General features: G+C 46.3%; 1 protein-coding gene across 1 annotated transcript in view; it reads left to right on the forward strand.

Annotated features, from left to right (window-relative positions):
- T265_13188 (hypothetical protein) overlaps window positions 1-10,434 on the forward strand; it is a gene marked incomplete at both ends in the record, with an annotated part of 66,974 nt that extends 56,540 nt beyond the window's left edge. Inside the window, 2 exons of the mRNA XM_009167654.1 lie at window positions 1,814-2,366; window positions 9,613-10,434. The remainder of the gene's footprint in view (window positions 1-1,813; window positions 2,367-9,612) is intronic.
- Window positions 10,435-14,784: the final 4,350 nt, after the last annotated feature.

Genomic DNA, 14,784 nt, shown 5'->3' on the forward strand with positions numbered 1-14,784 from the left:
ATATATACATGTATATGGATCACCTCAGCAAAGCAATGGCTCCATGACTTAGTCGTTCCTTATATGACATCAACCATCAAAAATACCAAAAGCTCCTCAAACGAGGCCATATTTTGTTACCTAACAAAGCAGATCCAACTTAAATGGTTACAATTGACCGTCACAGTGACATCGCCCCAACATTCTCGCAACCAGGTGGGCACAAATTCCGTACCAGAGAAATCTATTCATGGTCTGGAAAAATCTACTAAGTACTAATTGGCGGCCTCTCACACACAAACCCGTGCTGCTTCAGTGGTAAGCAACTTTCTCAGTTGGTACAAGGTGTAAGCTTCCACTTCGAACAATTGTACTCGTTGTTGAAGCAGTGGATGCTAGCCCGTTGGTTAACCGGTTAGTACTCACCCGTTTACTGACAAAGCGAGGACATTCAGCACATTTACTGGTAGATGGGTAGCGATGAACACCACTAAGTGAAGTGGACGACAGTCTTCTGACTTGAGCAGTTTCCAGCTTTGGGAGGCCCTGTGAGCAGAACTCGAGATATTAGCATGTGAAGTACCCCTTCCACGATAGTTTGGTGAATGGAACGATTTAACTGTAGCACGAAGCATGGGTGGGTGTGTGCGTCCAATGCTCGTCTCAGACAAGAATGGTTGAACGGATCTCCTAATTTGATCCAGGAATTACACGCACGATGTTCTGATTCGCAGTTTGGTTAGGACGGATATCGGCATTCTTCATGAGGGAACCCATCTCGATGTCGGTAATATGTTGGAATATTGGTAGCTCGGGTGTATTGTTTGGTAATTGATCAGGTGGCTGTTGATCTGTGTGTTCCTTTCTTTGTACCTTCCGATACCAGAAGTGAATGGTGATTATTGCCAGAAAGTATATGAAGGCTTTGTGGCTGTTCACATTACTGATGATACGCTAACCATATTCCTGTTCGAGTAGCCCTCAGAAGAGTTCCATTCTGTATACTGATCTACATAAACAACATTTCTGTCTGTCGTTTGTCAGATTTCCCTTCCTTACGCTTCCACAATAATGGGGGACTTGTTGGATACACTGGTCAAGGGGTATCTATGCAAACATCTCCTGCGAGCATCCAGTATCAAGAGTTTGTTGTTTGTAATAACACCCTCGCTTCAGTTCTTGCTATCCAACCATTCCTCCGATTGATTCATAACATTTTAACACTACTGACACCTTCGCCATCGACATGCCATCCAACATCTGATACGATTTTGGTTTACTGGCCCGGATTGAATGACCTCCCAGGTGTGAGCACCAGCACAATCCTACGACCAGCAAACAAAACTGTACTGAAGTGAACGGTTTGTGGTGAACTGAAGCACAAAGGTTGGAAGCCGACCTCCAGCTGTTACGGGTTTGATTTCCTCTCATGATGTTCGCTCTGGTGATCTTGGCAACTTTTTGGAGTACTTATCTAATCTCGTGTGACTCACTTACAGTCCAATGGAGGAAATTAACACCAGCTCAAAAAATGAGTATCTGGAACGGGGCCAGCCCATTAACCCCATTAGACTCAATACACATGCAGGACCTCATCGGAGTCGATTGGAATTTTACCCTAAGCAGTATATGGAAGCATTTTATGGTAACTTACAACCGAAATTATATTGATGCATCCGAGCACGAGCGAAGATTCAGGATCTTCGCTAACAACTTCGCCAGAATCAGCAAGCATAACGTGCGGTTCATCCAGGGTCAAGTTTCTTACACAATGGGTATAAATGAATTCAGTGATAAGGTAAGTGGCCTTGTTATGCACACGATTCGTTTTCAGACTGATGAAGAGTTGAGGAAGCTGCGGTGTTTCAGTGGTGGTCTCAACACTTCAAGAGACGGTTCAAAGTACATTGCAGTTGCTGCACCACCACCATCGGAAATCGACTGGCGCATCAAAGGCGCGGTTACTCCAGTAAAGAACCAAGGCAATTGCGGTTCTTGTTGGGCGTTTTCAGCTACTGGTGCGATAGAGGGTCAAAATTTTTTGGCAACCGGCAACCTTGTCAGTCTTTCAGAGCAACAACTTGTTGACTGTAGTTCCGAGTACGGCAACAACGCATGCAATGGCGGACTGATGGACAATGCGTTTAAATATGTGAGGGATTCAAATGGGATAGACACGGAAGCTAGTTATCCCTACATTTCTGGCGAAACTGGTGCCGCCAATCCCACTTGCCGTTTCAACTTGAAGGAAGCCGTTGTCAGGGTCACCGGATACATCGATTTACCGGGGGGCCAAGAGTCCGAGCTAAAAAGTGCCGTCGGACATCATGGTCCTATATCTGTAGCAATTAACGCCGGTCTTCCAACCTTTATGAGTTATAAATCAGGTAAGTTTTAGTAAGTTTTAGTTCACTTTTAGCCAGTCCGAATATTACCCGAATTCTTGTGCTCGAGCTTGATGTTTAAGTACTGTGTGGAAGGTTGGCGTTCGAGTGATCTTTACTTGTTGCCCGGACTGCCGAAAAACCAAGAGGAATACCTACCATAGAAACGAACAAGGTACCACTACGTAGTGGGACTCGATTTGCGAGTGATTTCACTTGCTGGATCAGGCCAGAGTGTATCTAGGGTTAACCTACAAGAAGTAGAGGAGACGCCTACACCTCCAACACAGCCGGACAACCTGGGTAGAAGCCGGCAGAATGAACATCACTGACATCGGTCGGCAACCATATTGTTCAGTCTCCAGTCAAACACAGACAGGATCTAGTAGACCCCATCCTGGGAAGCGAACAGCGCGAAAGCTTTCGAAAGCAACGTACAGCTAATTCTGCCACGTCAAATTCTGTTCACCTCTAGGTTTCCGCCACTCCGAATTAGGCGCCGTATACAGTGCTGTCCCCGACATGCGTAACCAATGACTCTGCCACCTTAGCTTGTACTGCTGAATGCATCCTTTGAGTGTGTTAATATCTGCTTCTTCCAACAGACTTTATCTATAGTTCTGGACACCTTAGAAATCCGAGGATTCATCACGTCCCCTGTCAGAATGCGGGCGGGGGGTCATCCGGACCGGAAACTCGGCAGTCATAAACCTCTGAGATCCCTGATAGTTTCACTCACAGGAGGTTTCCGGGGGTCAGTCGAGCGGATCAAATGAAATAATCTTCGGGTACTACTGGCTTTCTGGGACTCTTCTATTTCCTTGGATTTCTGTGTGCAACAGACTTCACGGTCGGTACACGTGCTCACTTTCACTTGTCTGGTAATTCGTCGAGTTATGTCCTGAATACTTTAAGCCTTCCCACTTGTGCATTCGCCGGCAACCACCAAGATATCTGCGCATTAGGTCGCCGCAGCAGGGCATTTGGGCATCATAAAACCTGACTTTGACGGCGTCGGAGCTACAGTCAGTTGAGGCGTAGGCAGACGCGATAAACACACATCTATCAACTTGCCGCTTGTGAGGCTCCCCAGACATTTCCAGACGAACCACACAGATGCGACTATCAACGGATATCCAGTCAACCAAGGGTACTTTCGTCCGGCGACTCAGGACGATACCAACTCTTGCACATCCCGCTGCAGCAGCCTATGGACTACCAGAGGTGCTCAGTCGGAAGAGAGTGGGGACTGATGTGGTCAGCTCAATCACTGTGCCTGCATCTTGGATTCTTGTTTCTGAGACACAGCGCACATCAATGCCAAGCGAGTCCAATGTGAGAGCAAGAGCAGCTTATTGTCCTGCTTGCCTCAGAGTGCGGGCGTTGAAGGTGTCCAGATAGATTGGGTTTTGGGGCTTGAAGTTTTACTTGTAGATACCTTAGGGTGTCGGTGCCATGTGACGGGCAGATGCTGCACACAAAACCGATGCAAGACGAACAGAGTCATCAGTCCTAAGTGCTAAGCCTACAAGGAGAGAGTTATTAATGGGGTGGGTGGCGGGGGAGGAAGTATATGAAAGGGGAAAAAGGGAGGCGTCAACAGTAGTCTGTTTTTACTTACCCACCCTACTATATGTAGCGAGTAAGGCAACAAGGCTGATGGCACTGCAAGGCGGCCGCCGCGGCATGAGTTTATTTGTATGTGTGCAGTTCGTGGTTGTACACGGGCTGGGATACCATCAGGAGGCCCACACCTAGACAGGAGGACGATTAGGGTCTTCAAACAACGCCTTTGGCCCAAAAGCCTGACCACAAGACAGCGTCGTTTGGCGGAAAACGCAAGTGCATTTCAATTTTAATAGAACGACTTGCCAAGTTTCAACCCACAAGCCAGGCAATCCAGGAGAGATTGTTGGCTAGATTTCTAACCATTGACCAAGCTGGTATGAGAGACAGTGGCGGACGGACACCACCCAGTATGGCTTAGTGGGTCACGAATGCACATAAACCGTCACACTGCGATAAGTTCCAGTCTCTTCGTGACGAAACGGATCCCCTCCTCCCCCACTTTATGCTTCAACATTGGTTGCTTCAACTCATGGCTGTAGGGCATCAGAGCAATGTACACCGCCAACTAACTGATCGTGCCGCTAACGCTACATCTTACCCGCTCTACCGTTTTCCGGTGACCGAAAAGGCAGCAGCTGGAGCCAACTTACGTGGTTTAGGGCTGAGGAAGTGAGGCGATACCGGATGTCGTCAACGAATCCGTAACGGGGCAATTAGAAAACGCTTGTTGAGTTGCGTAGCAGGTGAATCAATGACGGGGAAATGTAATGATATCAACAGGATGGTTCCTCCATGTGTTGCGCATGCCAAATCGTCTACCGAGACCAGTATCGTTCTCCGTTAGTAACCGAGAACGGCGCAAACGACGAGGTGTAAAACGCGTGACTTGGTAGGACGACGTGAACGATGTAACGAGCTGTTTGGTTTTTGTTGGCGCGGTCCGACACCCCAATGGGGTCCCGTTGATGTTCCAAGTAACGGCGCTAGTGCTATTCGTTTCTTTGTAGATTGTCTGGTTGAGCTTTCGAGGGTGTAGGCACTGCGGGATGCCTGTCGTAGTGTCCCAGCATCAGGTCTCTTCTCTGGTCAGTCTTCTGTTTTCCGCTTCGAGGCTTTACCTATAACTAAGTAAACGTTGTGGTTGAACGGCATTCAAGCATCAGTATCAACCACCTTTGTTGTCTTTAAGGTGAATATCAATGATAACATGGCACACCTGCCATATGCCGCTAGCGTGCACCAGCCCATCACTAGGAGCCACCGTTTTCCTAATTTATTCAACCCAATCCAGTGCATTGGTAACGGTTAGGTGATTGTCAGCCAATGGAGTCAGAATTGACCGGACGAGGGTCGTGTTGACAGGAGTGAGCGGACTGTCACATGTAGGGTGAATGCCACTTCACGGTTGCTCAGGCCGAAGGACGGGGTTTGGCTGAGTTACCCCACATTAATCCTTGGGCTCGAAAGTCTGATCCACGAGGTAGTGGGAGCATGAAGGGTTTTGTTCAGAACCCCTTCCGACTCAAAAGTCTGAACTGTGAAACAGCGGTTTTTGTAGTTTTTTTCAGGGATCTATCCCGGAACCAGTAACTTAATGGTCTGACCTACTTGGGTGCAGGGGGGTTGAGGATGCATGGGATAATGCAAAGCTGTCTGAGTCCTAATGCAGCTACGCACAGCAAGTGTTTCTGAGCGGCACCGCTATCTAGTTTTTAAAGTATTTCGACCGTATTAACTCGTTCTGGTGGCGGCAGTCAAGTGTTTAGCTACCGGCACTGGGTTTATGGCCCACCTTTTCTAAACCGTCTTTCCTCGTGGGAAGCAGCAACTCTTCAGTAAATATAGATGTACTTGTCACGCGAAAGAAACACCTTAATGCCTTCACACTGTTGCAAAATACAGTGCGGATTAACGTCTAGACCGCCTCGTAATACGGTTTACCGGTATTTGTCGGACTGTTCCCATTTTGCTTTGTTGGTATGGTGTTGTATTCGACGAGGGACAGAGTGCAGGGACAATCATAATAAGAATGGAAAAGACTGAAGTCCCGGAAGCTAGGCTTTATTCATCCAAAACTTTGACACTAAGAGCTGAAACGGAAAAAGTGATTTAGCAATAAATGATGAAACATTTGAAAAACAGCGAATATACAACATATACTTGAACCTTTAGGAGTTGAGTTGCAGCCAGTGTAGCCCGCATGATCATTGCATCACTGAAGTCCGACCGCCACACAAGGTGATAACTCAAGTTTGGGAGGATCTGACTCAGCACGAAAGACTAAAACCGTCAAAGCTACTAGCTCCTTTTTCATTGCTGATGGAATGAACCCCAACAGACGATCAGCACGTCGCATCTCACCTTTCGATCCTCCCGACATGCTCACCGAAATGTCCAATCAATCCTGACTCAGCCACGTTCACACGGCCATGCAAGTGGGTTGAGACATTGACGCGGTTGTTTTGCACTAGTTGTGCGTACGTCAGTGCAACCCGCCCGTCAAATGTTCTGACAAATGAGTGAATTGTCCGGGTTCTGTAGCCCGTGAGACTTGATGTTAAGTTTTCTCACATATCCGTCTTCCAAAATCTCTCAACTGGACGTGATAAAGTTGGGTCATCCCTACTTTCGCACCGTGAGGATCATTAGTGGCATTGTCATCAGCGTATCACAATACTTTTGAGTTCACTTACAGTGATGACTTAGTTTACTTCGTTCAGCTTCCCTGCCATCCGAAGGAAGCACGAGAACTGAGATGCCTACAAGCTCCCTAAGCATGGACAAGAGCATTCGGGATTGGATTTGAACGGGGGACCTTTGGGTTAGTTAGTTCGCGTCATTGCTCCGCAGTCATAATTTATTTGAAGACTCAATTTTGAAAGGTGCACGGAAGAGAGGAGGGAAGGTACATTTTGCCGGGCATTCACACTCAGTATGGGGCACTTACACCTCCAGCAACTCATTCGGACAATCTACATGGGAACTGACGTGGATTAGCAATCCTAACCTGCACCGTCTGTCGTTCAGCCGTAGTTTTGGAACAACGAGTGTCTGGAAATGGAAACGTCTTAGTTCACCTGCACACATTGGTCACATTCTGCAATCCCGTAACGAAACGGTCCATATCGTCCCCAGATCTACACTTTTTTGAGATTAAGAGACCTGTCATAGGAGTGTCAGATCAATGGACGTACTCCGAGTTGAACTTTCGTGCGTTAGCCTCATCTTCCACATCACATTCTAGGTTTACATATTTTTCAATATGATTGAAGTAATCCATAACCTCGGGTTTTCCCCTCTCGATTGCAAGCGGTGTGTTCATTGTCTGACTGTCCAGGCATCTGGCCTTACATTTTGGGGTGTTAAACACATGCCCAATGGCGAGATGACCTCGGCCAGTTCCTATGTTGCGAGCTCGGGATAGCTTACTGATTAAAACCAGGAAGTCCGCGGTTCGAGATCAACCTCAGCACCTCGACTGCTCCTATCTAGGGTTGGGCAACGTGGTAGTTTCTCCAGCACTGTGCTTCCTCGGGGTGACATGGCTGCTATGCACGGATGTTTTCTTCACGTCGCTGGTGTGAACCATGTCGTGTGTGCTTTCCGAGTCGAGGTTTTGGTATGCTACTGTTAAACCATCCAAGTTTTCTGTACCTTCGTCTCTTGAGCTCGTCGATAAGGAAATTGAAGAGCAATGGAGGGAGTAGTCTTCGTTATTTGCCATCACCTTTCAGAGAGCATCCACAAACTATCGTGCACTCGCAAGTCCGAAAACACACAAGACTTACTACATTTAACAAATTCCAGGGCACTACTAAACAGGCGCGTTCAAGAGAACAAACCGGTCAATAGAGTAAGGTGCGCTTTTAAAATCCAGGATTGCCAAAATTACGGGTCGCTGTCACACAGTGTTGTTCTACTATCTGACGTAGTATGAAGATGGGGTCAACACAGTACTACTAGGTTATTACCGAGTCGCTGCCTCATCGACCATAAGAAAGTGGTGAAAGATGAGTGACGTGAAGAGTGTGGTTAATACATGTGTCCAGCTGATTCTCTGTGGTTATCAAATTCAATTCGGGTACTTTGTTTCTAAGAAAAGGGCGAGATGGTCGAAGTGGTTAGAGCGCGTATTACTGACCGGGAAGTCCGGGTTCGAACCCGACCTCTGCCTCTCGACTTCCCCTGTTCAAGCTTGGGCAACCTGGCAGTATCCCAGCCCTCGTGCAACCTCCGGGTGGCATGGCAGTTAGGCACCGGAAGGGTGCTACAGCTAAACTATATATATATATATATATATATACACTAATTGAAGACTTTGTCCTCGGATGGAAAGTCTTGTTCGCACGAATAATGTCTCCTCGTATAATGGCGTATAATGCTAATCGCTTGCTGGGTGAACGGATTAAAAACCATCCGATTGGTAACCAATAAACGTCCGAGCTATCAGTATTTCGACGCGTTAAAAGATTGTTATACTATTTACCTGAAATAAATTGGATGTTACTACCGCGATTGGCACGTGATAGGAGGATAGTCTCCTGACTACGAGATCGAATGATTTATTAAATTTGTTTGATTTGGACTAAAACAGTACTGTCAGCGAACTGCCGAGAGTTGAGCTCAAGATAGCTCAGTGGTCGAAGCACAGATTGTTCGCGGTTCAAACCAAAGCTGAAGCTCGACCGCTTTTGCTGGGTTTGGATAACCAGGCAGTATCTGAGTCCTCATGCTTCCTTCCAGTGGTTTAGCAGTTAGACGCTGAAGATGTGTTGAAGCTGAACGATTATTTTGTCATACATCATTACAAACAAATGAAGAATACGGAACTCGGTTCGTTGGCTCTTATTGATTGGTTGTTATTACAGTGACAGATCGTTCTTCGCTTCATCCGTGCGAAATGGTGCAGTTCCCTGACGAATTTGCCACATATCCCGTTGTCTTACATAGGTTATCAGATTTTTTGAACCGCCGAAAAGCTTTCTTAGAATGTTGGCACATACTGTGGCCAATACTTTTGTAGGTATTCTCGTGTAGCACTGATCAATACGACGTATCAATGTTGTTTGAGCTCGGATTTATGTCCAATACGGTTCTGTTAATTTCAGTCCTTTACTTGTTATCCGTGCGCTTTGTTATTCAAAATAGTTCCGGTAATGCACTGCGCACTTTTGTGTATTTGTGAGCGTCCTACAACAGTATTTTGCGAGCGGCCTCAGTGAACTGGGTAGTTCTGGTTTCCGACATTTGCGATTTCGAAGTCTACCCTAAAGTTCATCCTTGCACTGATTTTGTGACAGTCTGACTTTCAGTTGAGCGGTTTCCAAGATCGAAGATGCCATTATTCTATCTCTGTCTGTCTCAGCAGCGAACATCATAACTTCTATTATGGTTTTTTGCGTGTACCAACCATACTTTTCAGCTTGTTCAATCAGGTTAGTCTCGTGCTGACAACACTCCTTGGGATTCACTCTGGTTGTGATACAGATGAATTTCACGTCTAGGCGTTTCGCTCTTATCTTGAAAATAGGATTTCATCGGGGAGGCTGGGTACACGTTACTATTTTTTCTTTTCACCGTGCCATAGTTGCTGTGTATACTAAAATCGTTTCTGCCTTCAGCACTGCACCACGATTTGACGTTCCATGTTCTTTCCCTCTCCTTGGGCTCTATCTTTTAGGTGTCTATTCTGACGAACAATGTTCGCCGGATGGTCTGGATCACGGTGTATTGCTTGTTGGCTACGGGGAAGAAAATGGAATTCCCTACTGGTTGATAAAAAACAGCTGGGGTCCGCACTGGGGAGAAAATGGCTATGTGAAGATCCTGCGTAACCATAACAATCTTTGTGGCGTAGCTTCAATGGCTTCCTACCCTCTCATGTAGTCTTCTGGCTCCGAATTGATTTCGCCACTGCTTCGCTGTACACGAATCTCTTTCATGTGTTCTTATTCTTCGGTTAACTGCAACTCATTCTTTTATTCTTGGATGTGAAGCATAACTTTTATCGTGAATCATGTACGTACGATTCAGTTTTTTTTATCAAACGGTGAATGGAATTACCGCCAATTAGAGCCTTTGTTCATTTTCGAGACTGAATATTTTTATGCAGGCAATAAAAGTAGTTACTGATTTCCTGGGCACATACTTGTCTTGCACTGTCTTCCTTCGAGTGCATATTGCCTTCGTCTACAGAGCTCTCGTGGGCCATCCGTTACCTACAAAGTTACAGAGCTCATAATGCATATCTAACTTTCCTGTTAAGCACCACTGTATTTTGGACTAACGGATTGAAATTTTAAGTTATCCTTGTTGAGAAACGTCAATCAAGGATACGACATTGTCTTCGGTTTCAGAGGATGACTGAATATGCGCAGTGGTAACCGCTGTCATGTCACCACTATTGGCAGCAACACCTGTTATACTGCGTCGCTTATCCGACTGTGCAAAGTTGCTGTTCACTTTCTCCTGTACTGATTATTGCTTTGGAGATCCAACTTCATCACAAGTATATAGTCAATGGTTTGCATCCTTCTTCCAGTAGCTGCTACAGTGATCTTAAACCAACTGACGAATATCAATAGTGATATGACTCGAAGGATGTCTAGAGCCAACCCGTGGGTTGACATCGACATCCGAGCTCACTGTCTCACCACCAAATCTATCAGCTCCTCACATTCGTTTCATGATATCTCTGGCTTTTGGTTCAAATGGATATAACCACCTTTAATAAATGCTCGTTCTTTGTAACCAATTATTGATCAGACCGTATCATTTTTTTCGAGGTTTGTTTCCGGTACTTGGTTTGGATTAAGTTGCTAATTCCAGTGTATCACTACGGGTTTAGCTGGCTTCTGCTGCCTGAACTGCAGCACTCCTAATCGAGGAAACAAATTTAGGAGATCTGAAAATATATTTTCAGTGGAGCTGTTTTTTCCAGAAAGAAAGACAATAGGAACTAGATCGCACGCTTTCTCCTTTGTAGCCTGGCCCGCGAAGTTGTGTCAGGTGCAAAAGTGTGTGGAAGTGGTTTACAATTTTCGGAGAAAATCCGAAATATTGTGAAAGCTGACATGATTTGCCAGCATTCAGTCTACTCCCTGACTCTAAGTACTAAGGCACCGTGTTCTTACCGACTCGTACCAAATTCATCGCCGAGTAGTTAGTGCTCTCGTCACCGATGACGATAACGCTTGCCGTTGTCGAATACCCATCGGCCTGCTCCTCTATTCGTCAGTCTGTTGAGCAGGAGCAAAGTGCTACGCAGACGCACAGTCGCAAACCAACCCTGTTGTACAGTAACATAGATGACATCCCAAAATGGATCGCGAATGATTCAAACCTCATAATACTCGAAAGGCGAGTGCGCCCCACGTGTATGAAACCGTTTCAAATCCACTCTGAATATTCGGCTGTTTATGGTGGTGGCACACATTTTCAAACTGAAAGGTAAATCCTCATGTCTCTTAGCGCAGCTGAGTGAGAAAGTCGAAAATAAATGGTCAACTGCTAGTCTTGAGGATATGGTAGATAAGCGAATGCGCAGGAATAAACGACATTGCCGGTAGACAGCTGAATAAATTGATATAAACTCGCTAACTGAATTTCTGATAATTTTCGGCAGTCGCAATGCTACTGCGAATTGACAAATGTCCCCACAGCACCGGAAATGAAAAACAAGGCTCGTTGCAGCAGGTAAGTTCACCCTTGTCCAAAGCACTATCGTTTGGACATTCCAGTTCTTTTTCCGGCAAATGTATCCTAGTTAACCCAAACCGTAGTGTTGAGCACCTCATTCGAGTTTCATTCGTTCCAGAAGGCTCAACCATGCCAGGAGGGCGATCGAAGAACAGTCACTCAGTCATCACACGAACAAGAGGAAGCGACTCCTTCACTTGCGTGCTGATCATCTGCCGTTTCTGGCTAGCACTTTAGCTGGCCCCCTGCTACACAGCCTCTGGATACTGTTCATACAGGTGAATGCAGTAGAAACCTTACTCGCCCGTCGGAAGAAGAAATGAACTACGAAATATCCGTACTGAAACGTGAAAAGGCACCAGGACCGGACAGCATGTATCTAACCGTCTTCAATGGAGGCGGAGAACCCTTGGCAACCCATCTTACAACACTGATTGATGCAATATGGCATGAAGAGTAAGTGCTTGCAGATTGGGGCACGTCGACAGCTCGTGTGTTCGAAAAGGGTACGCGAACGCTGCCGGTTAACCGAATTTGTTCAAGGACTTTTTTGCAAAGCTACATGAAGGGTGGAAGCGTGCAAGGGTAGGTCAAACAATGCCTTGACAGCAAATTACCAGCCATTACCAGCAAACTCACCTGTACTGGTCATTGCCGTCTCCCTGGGTGTAAACCTCGAAATGAGGCACCTTAACGGTTAGACATATTGCCAGACGTAGCCCAGTCACACTGTCACTGGTGCTCAATTGTCCGAGCTGTTTCCTTCAGCGCATGGCTTGCCTCCAGATCTCCCCAATGAAAAGTCCACTGACACCACTGTGTTTACTCGTCAATTATGTCTGTTACCATCTCCAATGCTTAGCTATCTACCCCACCTGCCCAAGCCATAAGCAGTAGTGCCCTCTGTACGGCAAGTATGCGGGTTTTACAGCTGCAGATGATGACGTGCGTGTCAGAGTTTTGAATTTTACTGCGTAGGGCGTTTTAGCGGAGAACTTAGCAAACGATAGTCGCTTTTCTGCACGACATTTTAGGTTCTTCTCGAATACCTTAATTGCTATCTGGTAATTCCGGGGAATAAATGGCGATAGTTGCTGGGATTTATCGAGACTCAGTTTCTCGACTGGAATTCGACGGTCTGTCGTTAAGTATGTCAGACGGAGAGAGAGCTGTTTTGCACAGGAACGATCGCTTAGTATCTGCTTTGATTAACCTTGTCATCTCCGTCTCTTCCAATATGTGCCTTACGGTTCTTCCGCGCCGTTAAAATAGTGGTTCCGTCTGACTGGTGGTTAAGTCGCGGTGTCAACAGGGATAATATGTGCAGCAAGGGAAAACCGGTTGTTGACAGGTTGTTAGCATGAGTCAAACATACGAAAGATGTGCTCCTAGGTCCGCTTGCGAAAGGGCCAGACTTATCACCTAAACAACACGAGTAGTATTAAATTGCGTGTGTGACTTTCTAGGCAGCACAAGCGATCATACCTTCTGATTTGGAGGCTACCAACTGCAAACGAGCACTTGACTCATTTAGGCCACATTGCAGTCAGCTATTAATAGAGAGCTTCGTTTCGAGATCCTTGTTCACTTTGGAGTACACCAATTGACTTCTGCATTGTGTGGGCGCGTCTGTCTATTTGCTTCCTCTAGGGAACACACCATTAATCTGGGGTCATTAAGCCGATCACTTGCAAAGCTTCTATGTTCTCCCAGAAGCTTCCAGTACTCGACGGGCAATTTTGATATGAATGACGATTGTAGAAAAGTGAAAGAAGTCATGGTCGCAGCCTTTGAAACTGTCTATCCGAGATCGCTCGCATACTATGACGGGCACAGGATCTCGTCGCGATAAGCAACACCGATTGAGGCCAGAAGGACTATACCACCAACATACGAATGTGGCACGCACAGGCCACTGAAACGCCGAATAACGAATAGACTAATGATAGAGATCAATGGTAGATCGCAACAGCCCCAGAAATGGATAGAGCTTTTGCAACAGTGAACAATCACATCCTTTCCAGCCAGTCTGATCAACTTTTCCGAGGAGGGTGGGTGTTAGTGAAGCGCCTTCTGAAGAGGATGGGACCTTGAAAAATGGGCTGTACACTTGAAGAACAGTCAAACCGTGCAAACCAACTCACTATCCGGAAGGCTCAATTTGACCCGAGTGGAAGGTCTACACCGGTCTCTCATTGACACTGGAAATCCAGCGTGCAGTCACATTGCTTCGGGGCAACAAAGCGACTGCGGTAAACAGTTTGAACCCCTCAAAGTAGGTGGCAAGTCCATGGTCGCTAGTCTGATGACAATCTTAATAATAGTAATTGTTCAGCTGTAGGAATCTTCCGGGGCCTTCCTTCCACCTGAAGGAAGAACGAGGGTTCTGATACTTCCAGATTGCTCAGATATTGAAGAGTCTAGGGGAGAGATATGATGGAGATCGAAAGCTCGGTAGATGGAGAAAGCTTTTGCTTCGGGAAATAGCCGTGACCTATATCAACTGATGCGGTCGACTGGCCCTAGGAAAGCAAAGGTCATCGAAACGATTAGTGAAAAAGGTGACTCTTTAGTTCACTCGCAAAAATGTCGACTGGAAAGATGGACTGACTACTTCGAAGAACAGTTCAGCTGGCTTCCTGCAACAGCCTGCAGAGATGGTATATGCAGGCGAATAGAATGTTAACATTGATCGCCCTTCAGAAGAAAAAATGAATTACGAAATATTCGGGCTAAAACATGATAAACATGGATAATCTAGATAATTCCGCCTCATGGTTTGGCATGCGCTTCATTCCCGCAAAGTATAAAGTGCTACTGCAAGACTGCGTGGGCTCGAACCCTCGTCTCATACTTGCGGATGAACCGGTTGAAATAATATACATATTTTTCACCTGGGCGGCTGTATCAGTCCCTGTGGTCTCACGAAAGATGATATCTTCATCCGGATCCGGAAAGTCAGAGCAGCTTTTGTGAACCTGCGGCACCTGTGGCGTAGGCGTGACATCAGCTTCTCTGTCAAGGTTCGAGTTTACAATACTGCGGTGCGCTCCATACTACCATACGGATCAGAAACCTGGCCGTTGTGCGCTGAGGACGTCAAAAGACTTTCAGTGTTTGACCATCGATATCTTCGGAGCATTTTCCGAGTCTG

The sequence above is a fragment of the Opisthorchis viverrini genome (assembly GCF_000715545.1).
Source record: "Opisthorchis viverrini unplaced genomic scaffold opera_v5_44, whole genome shotgun sequence".
In the NCBI taxonomy this organism is placed as follows: Eukaryota; Metazoa; Platyhelminthes; class Trematoda; order Opisthorchiida; family Opisthorchiidae; genus Opisthorchis; species Opisthorchis viverrini.